This window comes from Coenobita brevimanus, chromosome 71, assembly GCF_032717465.1.
Source record: "Coenobita brevimanus isolate Jiangsu-jjx chromosome 71, ASM3271746v2, whole genome shotgun sequence".
Taxonomy (NCBI): domain Eukaryota; kingdom Metazoa; phylum Arthropoda; class Malacostraca; order Decapoda; family Coenobitidae; genus Coenobita; species Coenobita brevimanus.
In genome coordinates, this window is record NC_137024.1 from 37,773,059 (window position 1) to 37,795,484 (window position 22,426).

The following is a 22,426-nucleotide window of genomic DNA, read 5'->3' on the forward strand; positions in this document are numbered from 1 at the left end:
GGGTTCCTCCCCTCTCCCTAACCTTTTCTAACATCAACTTGTACCTTTTCCACAGTACCTCACTCTTACGGCTACTAATATCATTGCCTCCTACACTGAGGCACACAGTGGGTTTGTCACCACTTTCCTTTACGATATTTGAAATTTTATCTACCACATTAGCCACCCTGGCCCCTGGAAGACACACATGTTTAGCGAGTGGAGTATACATGGCCCTGTTCAGATATCTCACCTGGGAGTCTCCAACAACAACAACATTTTTCTTACCTTTCTTGTTCTGTTTATACTTACCTGTACTGGAAGTTCCCTCACCGTCCTTCTCATCTACTTCCCTCTCTGCCTTCCCTTCACATTCGTCCCGTAGTGCGTCGAATGTATTAGTTGTCTTAATTTCCGTTTGTTTTTTAAGAGTGAACTTCGTTGCACCCTTGTTAACTAGTGTCCAACCTTCAGCCTTTTTCTCTTTCTCCTCCAACATCTCCTCCAACAATTCCCTCATCTGTGCCTTCTCCTGCCTGAGAATTTGTACCTCCCGCTTCAGTTCGAGAAGTTCCTCCTTTAATTCAAGGTAGTCCTTTTCAGTACCTGCAGTGGGGACACAGCTCTCTGCCGAGGAAGCCATTACGCACTAGTTCACACAAGGTAGCACACTATCACGGGTCACTACGGGTCACCACAACACACACACTCACGGATCACTAGCACAGCACTATCGCTGATCACTACAACACACTAACACAACCACTATCACAGATCACTAAAGCACACTAGCACAACACTACCACAGGTCTCTAGCACGTCTGAGCTGACTGGCCTCACGAGAGCGACTCATTGGCCTCACGAGAGCGACTCGTTGGCCTCACGAGAGAGGGATGTAATGAGGTGATTGTTGAGGAGTAACGAGCTGTAATGTTGTACAGTGTAAAGGTAACGGAAAAGCGAGGGTAAGAGGCGAATCGTAGTAAGATGCTAGGTTCATGGTAAAGAAGTGAGAGGTGAATGTAATGAGGTGTGAGGCGTGGTGTAGTGGAGTGTGGAGTTAATGGAAAAGCGAGGGTGAGAGGGCAGGTGTAGTGAGGTGCGACTGGTAATCTTTCAGTACGGTATGGTGATGTCCTCGGTATTATACGCATCCAACGATTTTATTCTGCTTCGGAAAGAACTCTCGTGGTGGAGGGGTTGTGAGAAGATGATGCTTTTATTCATCTCTCTGTCTCTCTCTCTCTCTCTCTCTCTCTCTCGACATATATATATATATATATATATATATATATATATATATATATATATATATATATATATATATATATATATATAATAGAGATAGATAGATAGATAGATAATTACATAGATAGATAGATCATACTGATTTAACTCCTCTGCCCCTACACTGACAAAAATCACCTGGTGGTACTGACAAAAAATTATGCGTTACGGTATTGAAAAGGATAACTGAGATTATCTGTGAGCCCTTCACTACAGTAAGTCTCCCACAGGCTGAATAAATTCATCTGGCAGTGGCCAACATAAAATCTAAATTATGTCTTTGTAGTGAAGGCGATGACCCCTGGAAAACGCTAACATCTTTTATATTTTATTTTAGCTACTCCCAGACAAATGTATTCAACTCTGGAAAGGCTTCTCGTACTGAAAGGATTAATGATGGTCATATGTACAGTGACTCCTCCAGTTCGATGCTTGTCATAATGTGAACAAAATCATCAGGTACAGGTAGTAGCAACAATGAAGACGTCAACTACCAGCTGGCAAGACTTAACCCCTTCCGTCAGAAGACGTCTTGTTAATTTCACTCTTGGTGGATCTAGGTCCAGACGATTTTGCTTATTTACGAGAAACATAACGAAGAGGAAAGACTATACATACATAAACTTATATAACCCCAACACTACCAAAGGGTTCAATTAACTGAATATAATCGTCTAGTACCAGCGAGAACAGAGCATAAATATGCATCATTGTAGAGAAGTAGTTAATATTACAAAGACTCCATCGTATTCAAGGCCATAAAACCTTCTGAGCTGCTCTCTGCCAAAGAAAGGCAAATAAAATCTAGGCCAGCTGGAGGCGCGTTCATTCCACAGACGTGCCAGTAAAATCGAGGTGAAGAGCACTTACTCACGCCAGCCGGCAGGGGATGCAAGTTTGCCAGGCGGAGGAGAGTGGGTGAGGCTGATTCAGAATGGAGGTGCGGAGGAGAAAGGTAGGAAGGGTGGGGTGGATTTGAGGCGGGGTGAGGTGGGGTTGGGAAAGATGGGTTGATTTTTGGGTGGGGTGAAGTGGACTGGGATGGAAAAGGGTGCAGTTAGTTGGGTTTATGGTGGGAAAGTGGGAGACAGGTGGTTCTTTTGTGGGGCGGGAAGTCAGTAAACTGTGGTGGGACTGTAGTGAAGTAAGGTGTAGAGATGTGTGGTGGGACAGAACGGGATGGGGTAAGGAAGGGAGAGGTGGGGTGTGGTGGATGCTGGGTAGTGTGTGTGATGCTGTGTGTAGTGGGCTTAAATGAGGTGTTGTTCAATATTACTGTCCCGGGGTGAGGTGGGGTGGAGATGAAAATGGCAAAACTATTTTGGGCTGGGAGAGGTGGAGAAGAGTTGCTTGGGGGGGGGGGGGAGGAAGAGGGGGACCAGAGCGCCAGTGGAGTGATGTGGAGTGGTGAATGATGTAAGTTGGAAGGAGGTGGGATTGGGAGACGCAAGGCATAATTCATCTCAAGTAATCCCAGCACTAGAAAATAAGACATTAGCTTGGCTTGGGTTAAGTAGGGTTATATGTAGCAAGGCTGGGTAAGGTCGGGTTGGGGCGGGGGGGGGGGGGAGAGAGAGAGAGACTATGTTTTTTTAATGACCGACACGAAACCTGACAAATAAATCACAATCAAAGAGGGAAATCGAACGTCAGCCCTTCGGGATCTCAGTCCGTCACGTAACCAATGAGCAAAGAGTACTCCATTCGATTACCAGGCTAAGTGGGCTGTTATATCCTTTATTAGTGTTGTACTGTGTCATGGTGTATTGTGTTGCAGTGCACTGTGATGAACTGTGTTGTGTTAGGTTCGACTGTGTTCTGATACGTTAAGTGAGGTGAGACAGTGTTACGTTGGGTAAGAGTGAGACGGGACAGTGCGAATGGGAAAGAAGGGTGTACAAAGGAAGGACAGGAAAAAGTGTGAATGTGACAGAATGGAGAACAAAGGAAAACACAGAGCAACGTACGTGCTGGTCATTTCGTGGCTGTTGTAACAGGGAAGGTTATAACTCAGAAAACTATTCTGTGAGTTAAAGGCATGGGTAGAAAAGCAGGAAATGAGTAAGTCTGTACTGCGGCTAGGTATGGGTAGGATGGAATGGAGTGAAGGGCGCATGAAATGGAGAGTGGGATGAAACTAAGAGGGGTGGTGTAGGGGTAAGGTGAGGGTGGGATGGAATAGAGTGATGGGTGGGGTGGGATGGAATGGAGTGATGGGTGGGGTGGGATGGAATGGAGTGATGGGTGGGGTGGGGTGGGGTGGAATGGAGTGATGGGTGGGGTGGGGTGGGGTGGGGTGGAATGGAGTGATGGGTGGGGTGGGGTGGGGTGGAATGGAGTGATGGGTGGGGTGGGGTGGGGTGGAATGGAGTGATGGGTGGGGTGGGGTGGGGTGGAATGGAGTGATGGGTGGGGTGGGGTGGGGTGGAATGGAGTGATGGGTGGGGTGGGGTGGGGTGGAATGGAGTGATGGGTGGGGTGGGGTGGGGTGGAATGGAGTGATGGGTGGGGTGGGGTGGGGTGGGGTGGAATGGAGTGATGGGTGGGGTGGGGTGGAATGGAGTGATGGGTGGGGTGGGGTGGGGTGGAATGGAGTGATGGGTGGGGTGGGGTGGAATGGAGTGATGGGTGGGGTGGGGTGGGGTGGAATGGAGTGATGGGTGGGGTGGGGTGGAATGGAGTGATGGGTGGGGTGGGGTGGAAGGATACGGGAGCGGTAAAACGACTACCTGAGGGCCCGCAGTGGTGGCGTCCCCGGGGTAATAGGGACCCTACGGCGATAGGGGGGAGGGCAGTGGTCGGAGGGGGAGGGGGACGTACGTTGTGATGGAGGGTGATACAACAGGAGGGGTAAAGAGAGAGAGGCAAGAATGGTGTAGAAGGATATGGAGGGGGAGACTGATGCAGAAGAGATAAATATAAGCAGAGGGGACGATGATTTCTGAACAGGAAAATATGAAGAGGAGAGCACATCTGAAAGGAATGCAGAGGAGGGGAGTGTTGGTGGGGAGGGGAGGGCATCATCTAGGTAGGACAGGGCAAGAGAGGTAAAGAGGGAGGGGGAGAGAATGATGAAAACACAGGGAACGATGACGAGAAAAGGCAAATGTTAAAAGAGGGAGATAATCTTGGAAGGAGGAGAAAGAAAGAACGTATATATGAGGGAAAGAACGTATGGAGGAAGAGGTGAAAGGAAGGAGGAGGAGACAGAGACTGTATGAAGTAGGCCTGGGAGTCAAAGCAGATGGGAGGGAGAGCAACGGAAAGGAAAAAAATAAAACAGAGGTAAATAAAAGACCAGGGAAAAGAGACGATGAAAACTGTAACGGATGGAGTGTGAGAGGAAGGAAGCAAGACACACCTTCACAAGGGAAGTGTAAACCAAGAAAGAAAAAGAAAAAAAAGGGAAGAAAGAAAAAGAAGATAAACAAATAGTTAGGTAGAATAAAGTAAAGATATGGACAGACAGACAGATATTGATAGAATGAATGAATGAAGGAAGGAATGAAAGAAGGAAGGAAGGAAGGAAGGAGTGGCAAACGGGAAAGTGAGATACTGAGAAAATGATGAGAGACGAAAAGATGGAGATAAGAAGAGAGCCGGGACAGAAATAAGACTAAGAAAGGGATACGGGTTAGAAGGAAAACAAAGAAGAAAGCTACAGGAAGCAACAGAGAAAACAGTGAAGTGTAGAGAGAGGCAGGGCTGAAGGCACACACAGTCACAGGGGAACGGCACAGCATCTGGACTTTATGGTGGGCCAAGGAAAGGGTTAGCATAAACATGTGAAGGAGGAGGCACCCACCACGACAGGCACGGGGCTGGCAAGAAGGAGGAGTCGTTGGAGGGAAGGAAGAAAGAAGAGAAAAGAGGGAGAAGGATTTACGAGACTGAGGGACGAAATACAAGAGAGGGGAAATGGTTGAAAAAAGGAGGAGAGAAGGTACAACGGAGAGGAAGGAATCGCAGGAATGACCCCAGGAAAAGGAGAAAAGAGAGGAAAAAGGAGAAAAGAGGGAAATATTGGACAAAAGAAGAAATATTCGGAAAGAGAAGGAAGGCGGAGGAAAGAAACAGGAGGATTTGGAGGACAGTAGGATAGGGAGAAGGAAAACAGAAAAAAATGCAGGAAAAGCCCTGAGAAAGAAAAGAGAAAGAGGAAATTGGGGGACAAAAGAAAAGAAGACGACTTAAAATATTTTGAGGAGCGAAGGATAGGGAGAGAAAGATAAGGAATGAGGGGGAAGAGGGTAAGAAAAGAGACAGAAGGGAGATACAGAAGAGAGAGAGAGAGAGAGAGAGAGAGAGAGAGAGAGAGAGAGAGAGAGAGAGAGAGAGAGAGAGAGAGAGAATCTGAGGGGAAGAAATAAAGAAAGGCAATCTAAAAGACAGAGATTTTTGGAGAAATGAAGAGAAGGAGAAAGACTGTCTGAAACTGATTTTAGAGTAGACAAAGGGCGTGAATTAAGAGAATCAAGAAACAGAGGAAAGAAGGGAGAATGGAAGAAACTTAGTATGGAGAGGAAAAACAGGGAGAGACGCAAGGGAAAAAAATGACAGGAAGATGTAAACTAGGGGGACAAATGAGAGACGAGATGGATGTGTCAAGGGCTGGGAAGAGAGGGAGAGAGGGAAGGCGGTGAGACAATAGGGTAGAAGAGATGGGAACAAGAAATGGAATGAATGGGGTAGGAAAGGAGTGGGGAGTAAGGGTAGCCTACTGAAGACAGCAATGGGGATGGCTGGGGAGAGAGAGAGGGGGGTGGAGTTCAAGGAAACAATAGATGTAGTAAACAGAGGCAGGGAAGCGATGGGGAAGTGTGAGGGTAAGGCAATGGGGATGAATGGGGATAGATGAGCTGGGAAATGTTAGGGACGATGGTAGAGGGGATGGGTGAGGTAAGGGAAGACGCTACGTAGGAAGAGGGGAAGGGGAAAGAGGATAGGGTAAAAAAAAGTGGAAGGACAGGGATGGGGAAAAAAATCCAGAAGAACAGCAAGACAAAGGGATTGAGTGGAAACAGAGAGACAGGGTTGTTGGGAAATGTGCTGGGGAGGAAAAGACATAAAGATGAGGCTGTGGATGAACAAAATGGAAGAGGAGGTTGGGGAGGGAAGGAAGGGGATGGGGAGGGAAGGAAGGGGATAGGGAGGGAGAAGGGAGACAGAGAGAAGAAATGGGGGACTGGGGAGGGTAGAAGACGCGAGAAGGGAACAGAGAGTTGAGGTACGGGGGAGGATGATGAAGAAAATGGAAGAGTGGCCTGAGGAGAAAGGGAATCCGGGAGGGAGGAAAGAAAACGAGAGAGAGAGAGAGAGAGAGAGAGAGAGAGAGAGAGAGAATGGAGGGAGGGAGGGAGGGAGGAGAGGAGAGGAGAGGAGAGGAGAGAAGAGGAGAGGAGAGGAGAGAAGAGGAGAGGAGAGGAGAGAGGAGAGGAGAGGAGAGAGGAGAGAAGAGGAGAAAGGAGAGAGGAGAGAAGAGGAGAAAGGAGGGAGGGAAGGAGGGAGGGAGGGAGGGAGGGAGGGGAGGAGGGTAAGACGAAGAAAGGGGAGGGAGGGAGGGAGGGAGGGGAAAGACGAAGAAAGCGGAGGGAGGGAGGGTGGGAGGGAGGGAGGGAGGGAAAGACGAAGAGAGGGGAGGAAGGGAGGGAAAGGAAAGGAAGGAAAGACGAAGAGGGGGGCAGGGGAAAAGAAGGGGGAAGGGAGGGAAAGAAGAGAGAGGAAGAAAAATTAACAAGAAAGGGAGGAGGGAGGAAAAAAGAAACGGGGAGGGAGGAAAGAAGAACGAGGGAGAGAAAAAGGTAGAAAATGAGCAGCGTAATAGAAGAAATGGAGGAGGAAAAAAGGGAGATGAGAGGGAGGAAAGGAAAAGGGGGAGGGAGAAGAGAAGAGAGGAAGGAAACAAGAAATGGTAGAGGAATTAATTCAAAAAGGATGGGGAAGGGGGCAGAGAAGAAAGAGGAGAGGAAGAGGAGGAGCTTTAGAGTGAGGAGGTTGGGAGGAGGAAGACAGAAGAGAGTTGAGGAAGGGGGGAGAAAGGGAGGGGGAGAAAGAGAAGGAGGGGAGGGGGAAGGGCAAAGGGGACCATTGAGGGACCAATTACCCCTCCCCTCCCGCCCTCCCCTACACCAGACCGAGAGTGAGGAGGGGGGGGAGGGGGGAGGAGATGCCTGGGGCTGGAGGGAAAAGCATCCAAAGCAGACTCACCCATCGGAAATAATACATCTCTCTCTCTCTCTCTCCCTCACACACACACACACACACACACACACACACACACACACACACACACACACCTCCTTCTCACCTTCTCCTCCCAAGTGGCACCTTCACTAACCTGGAAAAAGAGAAAAGCAAAATTAGTCCAGAACATAAGAACCTACACCTGGAATAAAATATAAATGAGAGATGGCGTGTTGCGAGAAGGTAGACGTGTATAGGAGCGGGGAGGTGGTGTGAGGCGTGGGAAACTCAAGTAACGATAATGTCTAAACTCAAACGATATGAATTAATGACCCTAAATACATCATTACTGGTACTGAAAACAGACGAAGGAATATCTGCAATTATCGTTAGTGTTTGTCAAGTATTGCTGAATTACTGAGATTTGTGATTAGAACATTCTGATATCGTTTACAACCATTATAATATATACTGGTACCGACAGATATACTTCTTAGGTTTGGCCTTCAGTACCTTCATTACCAGCTCGTAAGTCTAGCATGCTTCTCAAATTCTCCTGTGATAAGTGACATTTGATTTATACCACTCTCCGAACGCCAGATCAATCAAGTGTGAGGTCAGTCATAAAAAAATAATAACAATAATAATAATAATAAGCTGAAGAGTGACGAGAAGGATCTGCGAAAGGCAAGTCTTTATCAGCTCAGTCGTGCCCCCTCATTTCAGTCAGGTGTTGTGAATATAACATTAGCCGTCAGCACTAACGTCTGTCATCAACACAGCCAATGACTGGGTTGGTTGGCTGTGGGTGTGATCGTAGTGGAGTGGAGTGCAGCGTGGATTTGATATGCACTGCAATGATGATGATCGTGCTGGTGGTGGTGGTGATTATAAAACCTTAGTCAAAGCTACTGTACGTAAATCTATACACACCACTGAAGGCTGAAATTCAGAAAATTAAACAATTTCAACGCTTCGTCGAAGTTTCTATCAAAAAAAAAAAAAAAAAAAAAAAAAAAAAAAAAAGGCATACTGAAGAAAACCGTATGTGCACAACCGTATAAAGCAAACCTACAGGTGTTTGTGTTCCACTTTCTCACAGCATGTTAGTTATGGAGAGAGAGAAAAATTTAAAAGGTTTAATAGTGAAACAAAATAAAAAGAAACTTCCAAGTAGAAAGTTGGGAGGTGCCGCCAGTCCAACACTGGAGTGACACTGGCTGTGGCTGGTAAATAATAATTCCAAAATTCAACCTTTAAAAAATCTAAAAACTAAATCATGGGAACAATGGAAATGATTATTTTTTTTAGACTTTGGCAAATTGCTTTAGTTCGCTCGTTCACAGATTTCCTGCACCTATAGTGCAGGCCGGGCCATACACTGGCCCGGTCAGTGGGGTGTGAGCTGACTTAAAAAATAGTAAGGGGGAAGACACGACCTGGGGACTGCCCAGCACACACGCCCTGTCTTCTGACTGGCTTTGTGGGGTGTGTGTTGCTTTAGGAATGGCGACACACACACACACACACACACACACACACACACACACACACACACACACAATTTGAAAAAGAAACAAATCAATAAGTTCAGAAGTTCAAGTGGTTGTTTACCAAGACAATCAGCTGTCATATTAATAAATCAGCTCAGATATTCCACCCTCACAAGCACACAAGCATCAGACCTCGAAAAAGCTTGGTCGTGGCCAGTGGCCACGACCAAGCTTTTTCGAGGTCTGGCCACAAACCCAGGCTATTTACCCGGTCCCAACAGCCGGTGCTGGAGTACACCCCGCGGCAAAGACGGCCCTCCTGGTTGACGGCAGGGGGAGGGTAATATAACATCACCAACCACTTGGGGATGTGACCACCACACTGTTAGCTTTTTTTTTTTTTTTTTTTTTTTTTTTTTTTTTTTTTTTAAAGAACCAATGGCGAGCAACTAACAAAGTTGCCTGCTCCAAAGAGAAGAATGCAAAAACCAAAATCAGTGTATGTCAAGATGACGGGACACATTGCGTGTAAAAGACCGCGGACTATAGACATAAATACAAAACGAGGTATGAGTATTCATAGGTGTACATGTATTCTGGTGGTTTCGTTTAGTCATTTACAGGGATCCTTAACCGGAAAGATGTCAGGGCCAAGCTTACGTATTCTATCTAGCGACCACCACATTACTTCATCATAAACGAAACTCAGTACCTCTGAAGGCAATATGAATAGGAGAGAAATGTATAAATACAATACACAGGCACCAGAACCAGCGAAAGATACGTGAGCTCAGTGAAATGAACCACCAATGAAGAAAGTAAGCGATAAACAGAATAGAAACAAACAGAAGGCAAGGGACAGAACGAAAGAAATTAAAGAAAAATTAAATGGGTCAATGATAAGGAAGAGATGAGTGAGAAATACAGCAAAAACAAAACAAAGACAAAAGAAAAGGCAATGCAAACGAAAAATGAAATAGGCTGTGCGAATGACGGCAAAATCAAAAGGTAGAGTACGTGAAAAACGTATACAAGTACAAACTATAAAGGCAAAGGCAAGGACGAAGGATACAAGCAGGAAATAAATTGCGGAGAGGGAAAAATGGCAATCATGGTGGTATTAAATCCAAGAGAAATAATATCAAGCTGGGGGAGAAAAAGGCTGTGGGAGCGATGATGATAAAAAAAGGGGGGGGGAGGGGGGAGGGGGAGGAAGACAGAAAAGAAATGGTGGAGGTAAAAATATGAGAATTACTGTAATTGGAGGAATAGAAAGTTTGCAGGCAAGACTTCAATAGAATAAAGGGAAGTATGGACAGGTAAAAACAGAGATATATTATAATGGGAAGGTTTAACTTCAGTGGGACGCTGAAAAGGGGAGGTAAATGAGAAGAACTTATGGGAGAAACATGAAATGGGGAAAGGAGAGGAAAGGGAGCAAAGGAAAACGAACCAAGAGGCTTGTGAAGAAATAAAAATGGGGAAGGATGAGAGAGAGAGAGAGAGAGAGAGAGAGAGAGAGAGAGAGAGAGAGAGAGAGAGAATTTTGTCCTTCACTACGGTGGTGACGATTGTTTTGTATACAGTTGGCTACTTTATTCTTATGTTCTCCACACTCTTAATCAGCTTGAGAGACACTCCTATAATGATGGAAATTAAAAATAATATTCATTAATCCTTTCACTACCGGATCCCCCCCAGCTTATCATCATCCGGTGATAAAATTAACAAAAAAATAAAATAAAAAATGAAACAATGGCGACAGTAAAATAGGCAGACAAGATGGCGGCGGAGGCTGAAAGCAACAGTCTGGAGAAGCGGCACCTTTGTCGCCGGCCCAAACCAGCTCTGAGCCTCATCCAGCCTTGCCTCAGCCAGCCCCGACACCCTGAGAGCTGGTCAAATTACTAGTTTATAGCAGCACTCCGCCCACTACACCCAGACACACATTCACATCGACAGCACCTTCAACAGCTTTAACTTATGGCCCCTCAAAATAAAAGTTTATAGCAGCACTCCTCCCTCCACACACTGCCAAAATACCTTTATCCTACTCACTTCGAGCACATCAACAACATTATCAGTTTTCATCATTACACCTTAGACGCTCGAATTTCTGAGTGCACTGCTCTCACTTAAGCAAAGACAGACAGGTATCTACACTGGTAGCACCAGCAGCGACATCGGCGTTGTCGTGGCCTACATCATCACCTCACTCAGCCAACGACATAAACATTCAACTCATATATTTACTGCAGCACTCCTCCCTCCACAAACTGCCAGGCACAATTATATCTTTCACCAACCTTCAATATTATTACCAGCAAAAAAAATCAAAATGATTTTCATCAGTATCACCAACATGATGAACAGTATTATCACAGCCCTGTCACTACGACACTTACAGTACACACACACACACACACACACACACACACACACATATATATATATATATATATATATATCCACTCACTCGATGTAGTGCTGTTGTCGGGTGTCTGCCCTTTCTTCTCCATCCTTCTTTCCTTCCATCCTCTTCTGTCTTCCTTTCCTTCATTCTTTCCTTGTCCTTCTGCCTACGGGTAACTTTACACTCCCTATTCTGTCTTTCTTTCCTTTATTCTTTCCTGTTCCTACTGCCTGTGGGTGACAGTACACTGAGTGACAAGCCAAATGATTTCCAGTACACTAGGAAACCATTTCCTACGCTTGGTGGTAACCATATAACCAAATTTTGGCGCCTGGTGGTGTAGCGGGTAATTACTGAGCTCCAATCGGATTGAGCCGGTGAAGGTTTATATCCAAGGGATGGTTGGGGTTGATTACTCATGTAATGCCACTCAGGGATGAGTGAGGCTGGTCACTCTCATCTTAATTATCGGGACCAATGCCTAGCCCCGGGCTCCTACGCTCCTCATGGAGCGATGTAGGATGGATATAATACACAACTGAGACGCAAATACTTTTGCACGTCACCGCTTGCGCACTAATACTAACCATCTCCACTTAAGTATGAATGGGATTTCACATTCGGGACTGGTGTGATATCAGCGGGTTTTGTGCATTAAGCCATGGCGGTAGATCCAGCCTCAGCAAGGACTGGTCGTTTAGTAACACGCCTACAGTACGGACATGAGATTGGAAGGATCCTGAGAGAAGTGAAAATGAAACCCATCTCAATTCATTCACCATAAACCTTACCTTCCATTTAACGACAGCAATATGGCAAAGACGATCGTATGCCGTAGGCTATTCACAGACCATTACCCTTTCTGTTTCCGTGGCTCGTCATCACCTTTCATCCTTTTAACAGATCAGTTTGGGCTACCATCCGATTATTTATCCATCTAAAGGCCACCCCTCTCACTATACGTCTTCTCAACCCAACGTTTATATAGCTTGTGACAAACCTACACGTAGTTTATGATAGCCCCTATACAAGGCTCCTCCTCCTCCTTTTCCTGCTACTACAACTGCTACTACTAACTACTACTATTTCCAGTCCAAAGGCTTCTAATACAGGGGAATTCTCTCTCTCTCTCATAGTTATACCACGCTATGCATCTTTCCTTTTGTCTCCCATCTTCCTCTATACTCACTCCTTCACTTTCACCCTCAGATCTACCTAGCAATTTCAGGTGGAGTACTGAAAGCACTCTCTCTCTCTCACTCTCTCTCTCTCACACACACACACACCGGATAAAGAAATAAGACAAAGCCGCCTGCTATACGCCATCGTGCCCACCACCAAGAGGCAGGATGAGGCATAAGGTCGAAGGAGGGAAGGGAAGAGGCGGTGAAGTGAGCCTAAAGGAGCGCCATGGACCCTGAGGCGACAACCACAGTCTCGCGTTGCCCTAGGCTCTTCTCGGTCTTCCTCTCCTCCTTCCCAGCACCTGCATCATTCTGGGCTGGAAGAATGGAGGAGGGAGGAAAGAGGAGAGGCAATGGTTCTCTCTCCCAGCAAGGTCATGCGCGCGAGGCAGCAGAGTTGCTAACTCTTGCAACCACAAACCGATTTCTTCAGCTTAGGGCGGCATCTCGCCGTCTTACGTGAGTATAGTGTTCTCTAAACCTCTGAAAAAAAAAAAAAAAATACTACACTACGAAGTCTATACCTTACCAGTGCTATTTCCAGACGACTCTGTTTACCCCGTGACTAGGCTATTTGAATGTAAAGGCGTTTGGTATGGCCTTAACTCTTCACGAAGAGATATGTCACTGAAGCTGTCTAGAAATAGTCTGGTTGCAGAAAAAATAATAATATATAGACTGCCGTCATGGGCTGAAGTTAATTTTTTGCTGCCCCAGGCCAGGTGATTTTATCATTTCATTCTCGCTACCATAAGATGATTTCATTTTCCAATAGGCATATTTCATTCAAGCAACCGTCAGACGATTTCTTTTACGGGCACACCTCTCGTAAGAGATGTTATTTCACTTTTTTTAAGGTTGCTCCTAAAAGTGCTAGAATGCAGCTAGACACAACACTGTTACAAAACTTCCAACAAACATAATCAATAGTTTTGCAACAACAATATATATATATATATATATATATATATATATATATATATATATATATATATATATATATATATCAGTGCCAAGTTTACTGTCGCTCTCACAAAATGTCGCTGTAAAAAATGTGACTAAATGAAAGTGAATAATCAAATGTAACGTCAAACTGGCTAAACTGGCAACGCCGGGGCAGAGTAGCTCAGTTGTCGTCATCATGGCCGACCCAGTCACTAACCCTCACGACTCTTGGGCATTCCTAAAAACAGCCTCCTTCAAACCTACCCCGGTTTCCTTTTCACGGGCATTCCATATTCCCGAACTTCCTTTATAGAAACCAAACACTATCCGGCCGTGATATGGCCTGACTACTTATTCTCTAATTCTTTGTCGCCGGATATTCTTTTGATGGATGAAACAGACCAGTTCAGACTTGCCGCTAGGTTTAAATTCCATTAATAAAGCATATGATTAGCCTACAGTACGTAAAGTGCTCGCTAAAACAGAGTAAATTCATGAATAATTCTTGTAATAGAAAACTTGGGGGGGGGTAATGAAACCCAAGGTCCGTGAGAATTAGTGAGTCGGAAGAACGGATGGGGCGGAGGTAGGAGAGACGAGGAATGCAGGTGAGTTGAGTACAGTTGTCAGACGATGTTCACTTCAGCCTTTCAGACACGCACCGCTGCATCTTGACTCACGTCCCTCAATCTACTCATTTTACTTATGTATTCTGACGCAAAACATCCTCGTGTTATTTATTTATTCATTTTTATCAATTTCCTTATGACTATCACGTCAATTCTGGTCGTAGGTCCAATAGTTTAGAAGTTAATGTTTGCTTGTTTTTTTTTTTTTTTCACTGGGCATAAATCTGTCATGTCACACACATACCTCCTACCTTACAAAAAACACTACCACCATGATTCTAGTCTGAATCTTATATCACTAACTGACAACTCATACGGCCACAACACTCATTTAACTCAAGCAACACCCAGATATACAAAGTACAGGCATCTCGTTAGTCATACTCATTTAATCCATCTCACCCCTGCGCTGGGTTTAGTGGTGGTGGTGGTGGTGGTGGAATCTCACGGTAGCCGCAGCGGTCATTGGTCCAGCACTCGCCTGAGGCTACCTGAGGGACTAGCCTGCCTAGTCCAGCACCAATGTCACACACACACACACACACACACACACCAGGGATACATACTGTCCTTTATCTGTGGACAATGGGACAGCAAGCAAGGAGGGAAGTGTAAGAAGGATAAGGGAGGGAGGGAAGGAAGGGACAGAGACGGCGAGAGAAAAGAGGGGTAGAAAGAGGGAGGGGAGGCAATCCCAGCACTGTAATGCCAGACACCGCTGACATACACGACATACATATACAGTGCTCCTCCAACACTGGTATACGAGGCAAGGAACAAAATAATACTAAATGAGAAGAGAGGAGAGAAACGAAAGGAAGGAAGGGTGGGTAAAAGAAAGGGTAAGGAAAGATGGATAAGAACAGAAAATCAGAGTGGGGGGGGGAGGGGAGACAGCCAGGCTGCCTGACTCTACTGAAGGGAAAGGATGACAATGGGAGGAGGAGGGGCAAAACAGTGTGTGGAAGGTGAGAGGCGTTGATGAGAGGTGTGGACGGAAAAGGAGGATGTAAGAGATGGGAATTGAGGAAAGAAGAATGAGAAGACTATGAAGAAGAGAACAGAGGGAGGAAAGAGATCGAGAGGCGGGAGGGGATGAGATGAAGGCCAAGAGAAAACGAAGATAAATGAGAGAAAGGGATGGGGGAAATAGGTGGAAAAGAGAAGGGATGTGGATGACTACTAAGACATGTGAAAGGACTTGAGAGAGAGAGAGAGAGAGAGAGAGAGAGAGAGAGAATGCGGCAGGAAAGCATACCAACCTTCCCTTCCTCCGTGCTTCCCTCCCTCTTCCCCTCCATCCTTCATTCCAGCGCCTCACCTCTCCATCACACGCCCACCCTCCCTCACTCCTTCCATGCACCCCACCACTCCTTATTGTCCACCCCACTACACTTCTTCTCTTACTCTTCCATCCCACCTCTTCTTTGACATTTCCTTCACTATATTTCCTTTCATTCTTTCTAACCTAACCAACCATTCCTCATCCTTCCATCCCTTATCTCTTGCACCTTACATTTCAGTCTATCCTTTCTCTATACTTCAGTTCCTTTCTTTATTTCCTTCTCACTTTCCTTCTAATCAGTCCATCTCTTTTACCTTTCCCTTCTTTTCCATTTCATTTTACTTCTAACCTTCCATTCATCCAGTCATTAAATTTCTGTTACTTTCTTCATCTCTCTCTCTCTCTCTTTCATTCAGCCTTTTCAAAAACACATTCCCTCATCTGTTCTATCACCAGTCTCTCTCTCTCTCTCTCGTCCATCATACACTCCTCCCTTCGTTTCCTTTTCCAGACAACTCCTCAATCTTCCAGCCTCTTAACCCCTCATCCTTCCTCTTCACATCATCCTCATTAGTCTGTCTGTCCTTCCTATTTTCAGACGTTTTTCTTCGTCCTATGGCAAACCTCTTTTAGCGAAGGGGTTAAAGGCAACTGTATCTGAATCCCAAGCTCTAAAAGTCTGTATCTGAATCTCAAGCTCTAAAAGTCTGTATCTGAATCTCAAGCTCTAAAAGTCTCACCAAAGCTCAATGAATCGTCTGGTGGTAAAAAGAAATAATTACAAGGGACGTCATCGTACTGAAAGGGTTAAGTGTCTTATCACACTCAGCGAGGGAAATTACCTGGTTATACTCGGGTTTCCTGTGCGTAATGCCTTAAATGATTAGTTTTCAATAGAAGGAGCATGATAATGGTGTGGAATTATGAATGTGTAGAGAAGGTGAAAAAGGATCGTTAAGAGCTGAAACACACACACATGCACACCCGCACGTACACGCACACTCACATTCTCTCTCTCTCTCTCCAGAGGCGTCCGCAGGATTTTTTGTAAGTGGGGGCAAAATAAAAGAAATTATACATATATGTTATAATATATCAAAATACACACTCCAAATAGGCATAGGCACATACATACGAGTTACATGACTTACATCAAATGCATAAATTGACTGAATGCACGATTCAACTCAAATCATTCAATCATCCTTGAACAAGAACTTTGGAATTCCAAGGGGGGGCAGCTGCACCCCCCTTGCCCCCACCCCCCTCCGGACGCCCATGTCTGTCTGTCTGTCTCTTTTCTCTCTCTCTCTCTCTCTCTCTCTCTCTCTCTCTCTCTCCAATAAACCCCTGTCGCCCTATTTTCATGCCGTCAAACTCATCCATCATTCAGTCCTTTCTCCCTCCCTGTTTACAATCTGTCAAGGCTCCTCCTACGTGACCATTTTCCTCCTTGGGATCTCCATTCACTTCTCCAGCCTCCTCCTTCCGTCCCCTCCCCATCTACACATCCATTCCTTGTTCCCTCTTCACAATAGGTCGGTCGAATTTCACTACAGGTAATGGTTTTAAATTTATTGGCTAATGTCCCCAGTCATATTAACCAAAACTGTTCTTCTTCAACATATTTAAGTTGCTTGGGTAAATATCTGGCTTCCAATTTTAAGCTAAACACGTTCAGAGTAAGTAAACGTATAGCTCATTACTATTTTCACTCTTACAAATAACGGAGATGATCATATCGCAGCAGTGTGTGTGTGTGTGTGTGTGTGTGTGTGTGTGTGTGTGTGTGTGTGTGTGTGTGTGTTTGTTTTCATTCTTACTTTGGGGAACTGATGCCATAATCATAACCTACTGCATAACAAACGGCCTCGAAAGGATCAACAGGTGTATTGGTTTTCCTTTGCACTTTTTTTAACCTCTTTCCAATTTCACAGACGTCCCTTCCTTCCCCTCCCCCCTTCTCTGTCCTAATTCTCTCCTCTACACACCAGGTTCCCATCCCTCGCCCTACTGTACCCCTTTCTATTCCAGTTTATACCTAACCATGCCCAGCTTCCATCCATTCAAAACTCCCCCTCCTACGTTCTCATCCATATCCCTTGTAAACAACCTCTTGCCTTTTACATCATTAAAAAAAAAGAAAAGAAAAAAAACACTCATCACACTACTTATACCGGCGACATTTATTTTTTTTCTTGCTCTCTCCGGACCACTATATTTAAATTTGGGGAGATCGCTTTTAGTTCGAAAGTTTGTCTAACGCTAAAAGATACTGGAGATTATGAGAAAAAAAAATGTCATTGTACCAAATTAGTTTTCTCCTCTCTCTCTCTCACCCCTATCCCTGCTAACCTCTCCCCATCCCATTTAAACAGCTCCCTCTCTCCCCTTAATCCCCTCCTCCATTCCTTCCAACCCCCTCCCCCAGCACAATGGCCCTCAGAGCAGCACAAAGGCGGGGTCCCGTATCGCCTGCGTCTCGGGTTGCCGCCCACACGGCGATAACTGGCTGGGGGAATTAACGCACGGGGAAGGAAGGCCCACAGCATGACGGGATGGGGAATGGGGCAACGAAAATGAGACCGACGGGGGATGGGGAAAGATATGAAGCGGAGGGGGGGGGGAGGCAGAAGGCGCAAAGAAAGAGGGGACAGTGGATGGTGAGGCAGAGAAAATGACGGCAACAGGCAATAGGGAAAAGGCTTGGGGGGATTGAAGGCACACAGAAAGAAGGGATGGGGAATAGGGAGGCAGAGGGAGTGAGTCAAAGAGGGGATCGGGGACGGGGAAGTAGTGAGAGTGAGTCAAAGAGTGGATGGGAGACGGGAAGGTAGAGAGACTGAGAGTCGGAGGGAATAGGGGATGGGAAAGCAGAGTGAGTGAATCATGGGAGATGGGGAAAAGACTGTGATGAAACTAATGGGAATCCAAATAAGGGTAAACTATAACGTGCAAGGATGGGGACTGGGGTAAGGGATAAGATGTGTATGGGCAAAATAATTATAATACTGCATATAAGAATGTACGTACTGAAAGCTGACTGAACGGCAACGATGGGCAATGGTGAAAAGACGGAATTGATGGTAATGCACGTTACAGCAAAATATAACGTGTAAGAATGATAGGCAATGGAACGGAGGCTGTGGGGAGATTAAGAGTACAGTGTATAGGCAAAGCACAACATGTGAAAATGTATGTACTGAAGGCAGATAGAATGATGGCGATGAGCGATGGATAAAACTGTCGGGAGAGGTAAAGGTTGCAAAGATGAAAGTAAAACATGCAAGAAAATATGCATAAATATGTTTATATGTATGTAAACCAGCTGTCTGACACATCGTGCGTTATGGTTAGACTTCCTACATCATGAAATTATTATTGTAGATTAATTTCAGCAAACAGTTAAGTGCTCATTGTTCTGTCAGGTTTATGTCCACAGTGATATTTCAGCGATACGCCTTTCAAAGGTACACTGAATTTATAATGAACAAGCTAAATATTAATCCCACAATGCAAACAACAGACTGACCGAGAGTACAGAATGACAAGATTACAAAGCGTCCATGAGAAGGTACAGTTCCGGACCACAGACGGTATACTGTAGAACGTGGATGGGACGGGAACATTACGGAATTTGAACTGGTGTTACAAACGGGGACCAAGAGAGTATGAAAATAAAGGGGAGAGAGAGAGAGAGAGAGAGAGAGAGAGAGAGAGAGCGGGTGATCTCAATGAGAAGTAGGTAGCGTGCTGTACTCAGACTCTCTCTCTCTCTCTCTCTCTCCAGTACCTATTCTGCCCTTCTTATTCTTGTATGACTATTTCATCCAACCCCCCCCCCTCTCTCTCTCTCTCCAATTCCTATTCTGTTCTTATTCTTGTATGATTCGTTTTCATCCACCCACCTCAATTTTCATACCCCCCCCCAAGTTACCTTCACCTTTCAGATCCACTTCTCTCACTTTCATTCTCCTTCTCCTTCTTCCGTACCTTCAGTTACAAAGCTACCGTCACATCCACCTATCCTCAGTGGCCTACTCCTCCCCCACAGCACCTTCCCATTCTCAATACTGCGTTCTGGTGGGCTTGCGAGGCTAACCTATACCTTTTGTTTTCCTTTTTTTCCCCAAAGAAGAGGTGGGGTGGAGTCTCTTGACGCCCGAAATTTGAGTTATATTCTTAGTTAAGTGTTGCTGCTACCAGACGATTTTATTCAGCTAACGCCTCGTGTGATTTACTGTGGTTAAATCTAACTATATTCAGTTCGAAAAACCTATAATGAGGTGAATACAGTCGTCAGAAAATTTCAATAAATAAATATGAATGAATGAATGAATGAAATAATGTGAAACCCTCGGGCTGAATGGGTTAAGTCTGGTAAAGTACTGTGCTCAATCTCTGTCCTCTCTTCCCCGGAGGCAGATCCAACGTTTGATGAAAGCTGGGGCTGCAATAATATTTTGTACCCAACTATTTACTTATAAGAAATCATAGTATACCTACAGTATACGAGTATACTCTCTATATATTGTATTGTATTACGTACATTCCACAGTTTATTTTACCGTCAAATGGATCAAACTCATGCTGGAAATTACATGTTTTTTTTCACTCAGTAACTCCATATGCATGTTGCTGGTTGTGTGTTAGCTGTATCTACTAAAAAAGGCTGAATTATACCGCTCAGTTATTTTTTCCCCTACCAGTCTGGAGAAAAATAGGACAACTGACAAAAGGACTGTCCAAAGATTCCAGGATGCTCCCTTGCTGGTCCCTCATTCATCTTTCAATATCCTCAGCACCACACTCTCGTCCACTGAATTCGTCAATGTTGCCTCATTACGTTTCCCAAAGACAAAAAATATTTCTCACACTCTGTCTCTTTCTTCTTGGTGCTGTTCCCATTTTCTTATCATCGCTCGTTGCCACGGCCTCATTACTAGGCCGAGTGACCTGGAATGTACTATGTATGTCCCTAGGCCTGATATATTTGAGACACGCTTCTTAGGTTTTTGATTTTGGGTTTTCACAACCAGGACGCCAAAACAACCATCCCAGTAAAGGCACGTGTTCTACTCAGCTTGGAACAGGGTTACGGTATGGCCCGAGCTCGATTCGAACCATACCTCTAGACTGTTCTGTGATTCTGTTATAATGACTTAAATATTCGAGCAAATACATATATATACATATAAGAGGCAAATTTTGTGAAATGCCATACGTTTGTTCACAAATGTTGCCTCTGTGGTTTAGATCTCGATCCTCAACTTTCAACCCCCTTCTCTTTGGATTCGCCACTGTTCCTCCCATTCAACTTTCCATTCTCGGCACTTCCCCCGATCCATCATTATTGTTCGCTCATTCAACTTGCATATCCTCAACAGTCAACGCCTTTTTCTAGCCACTACTGCACCCTCATTCATCTCTCACTCCACAGTCTACACTCCCTCTTTGGATCCGCCACTGTTCTCACATTCAGCTATCAATCACAAACTCTATTACACCCCCCCCCCTCCCCTCTATCCCACTTCCGTTAAATCCGCCACTGTTTCTTCAACTCTCAACTCCCCACTGGATCAGCAACTGTTCCAACTCTCAACTGTGCACCATACTCTTTACAATTTCCTCAGCCTGTCTTCTATGACCGGATGTGGCTTTATAAAACATTCCAGCGCTACAGCCACGCTCACAACGACGAGAGTCTGTGGTTGTAGTTGTGGCTGAATGTGGTTGTGGCGGAATAAAGGTCGTGGTTGTGGTTGAGTGAAGGTGTGGTTGACTGTTATGGGCGTATGTGTGGCTGACTGGAGATATGAGTGACTGGTTACAGATAAGTGTGGTTTACATTATAGAGACTCATAATGCAACACTGAGTGAGTACTAGTGTGATTCATGGTCAGGGTGTAGGTAAGTCTGTTTGGGTGTGGCAGTAATTGTGTAACTGAGAGTGTGGGTGTAGAGGAGTGTGTTTGGGTGTGGCAGTAATTGTGACTCAGGGTGTGGGTGTAGATGAGTGTGTTTGGGTGTGGCAGTAATTGTGTGACTCAGGGTGTGGGTGTAGATGAGTGTTTGGGTGTGGCAGTAATTGTGTGACTCAGGGTGTGGGTGTAGAGGAGTGTGTTTGGGTATGGCAGTAATTGTGACTCAGGGTGTGGGTGTAGAGGAGTGTGTTTGGGTGTGGCAGTAATTGTGTGACACAGGGTGTGGGTGTAGATGAGTGAATGGTAATGACACAGTGTAGGCCGATTGTAGTTATGAGTAAATGTGGTCTCGCGCGCGCGCGTGTGTGTGTGTGTGTGTGTGTGTGTGGCAGTAATTGTGTGACACAGGGTGTGGGTGTAGATGAGTGAATGGTAATGACACAGTGTAGGCCGATTGTAGTTATAAGCAAATGTGGTCTCTCTCTCTCTCTCTCTCTCTCTCTCTCTCTCTCTCGTTCGTTCGTGTGTGTGTGTGTGTGTGTGTGTGTGTGTGTGTGTGTGTGTGTGTGTGTGTGTGTGTGTGTGTGTGTGTGTGTGTGTGTGTGTGTGTGTGTGTGTGTGTGTGTGTGTGTGTGTGTGTGTGTGTGTGTGTGTGTGTGTGTGTGCGTGTGTGTGTGTGTGTGTGTGTGTGTGTGAGAGAGAGAGAGAGAGAGAGAGAGAGAGAGAGAGAGAGAGAGAGAGAGAGAGAGAGAATTCTTTTTCTCATAAATAAACTTGATGCTGTGTTTAATTTATTAGCCCTGACAATCCTCTTCCTCTTCCTCCTCATTCCAAACTCCACAACCGGCAATGGTGTATATAAGTGGTTTTTACTGGTATAGGAGGAGGGTGTAGGTGGGGTGGGGATGTATTAATGCAGGAGGTGTACTAGTGTAAATGTTATCTGCTGGTAATGCCTGGGTGGGTGTAGGTGAAGTTTGAAGTGTACTACTGTACGTGGAATATACTAGAATTAGTGATATTTATTGGTATAACCTAGGTGGGTGCTGGTGGAGGTGAGGTGTACTGGTGGAGGTGGGACGGGGTGGTGTACGTATAATGTAC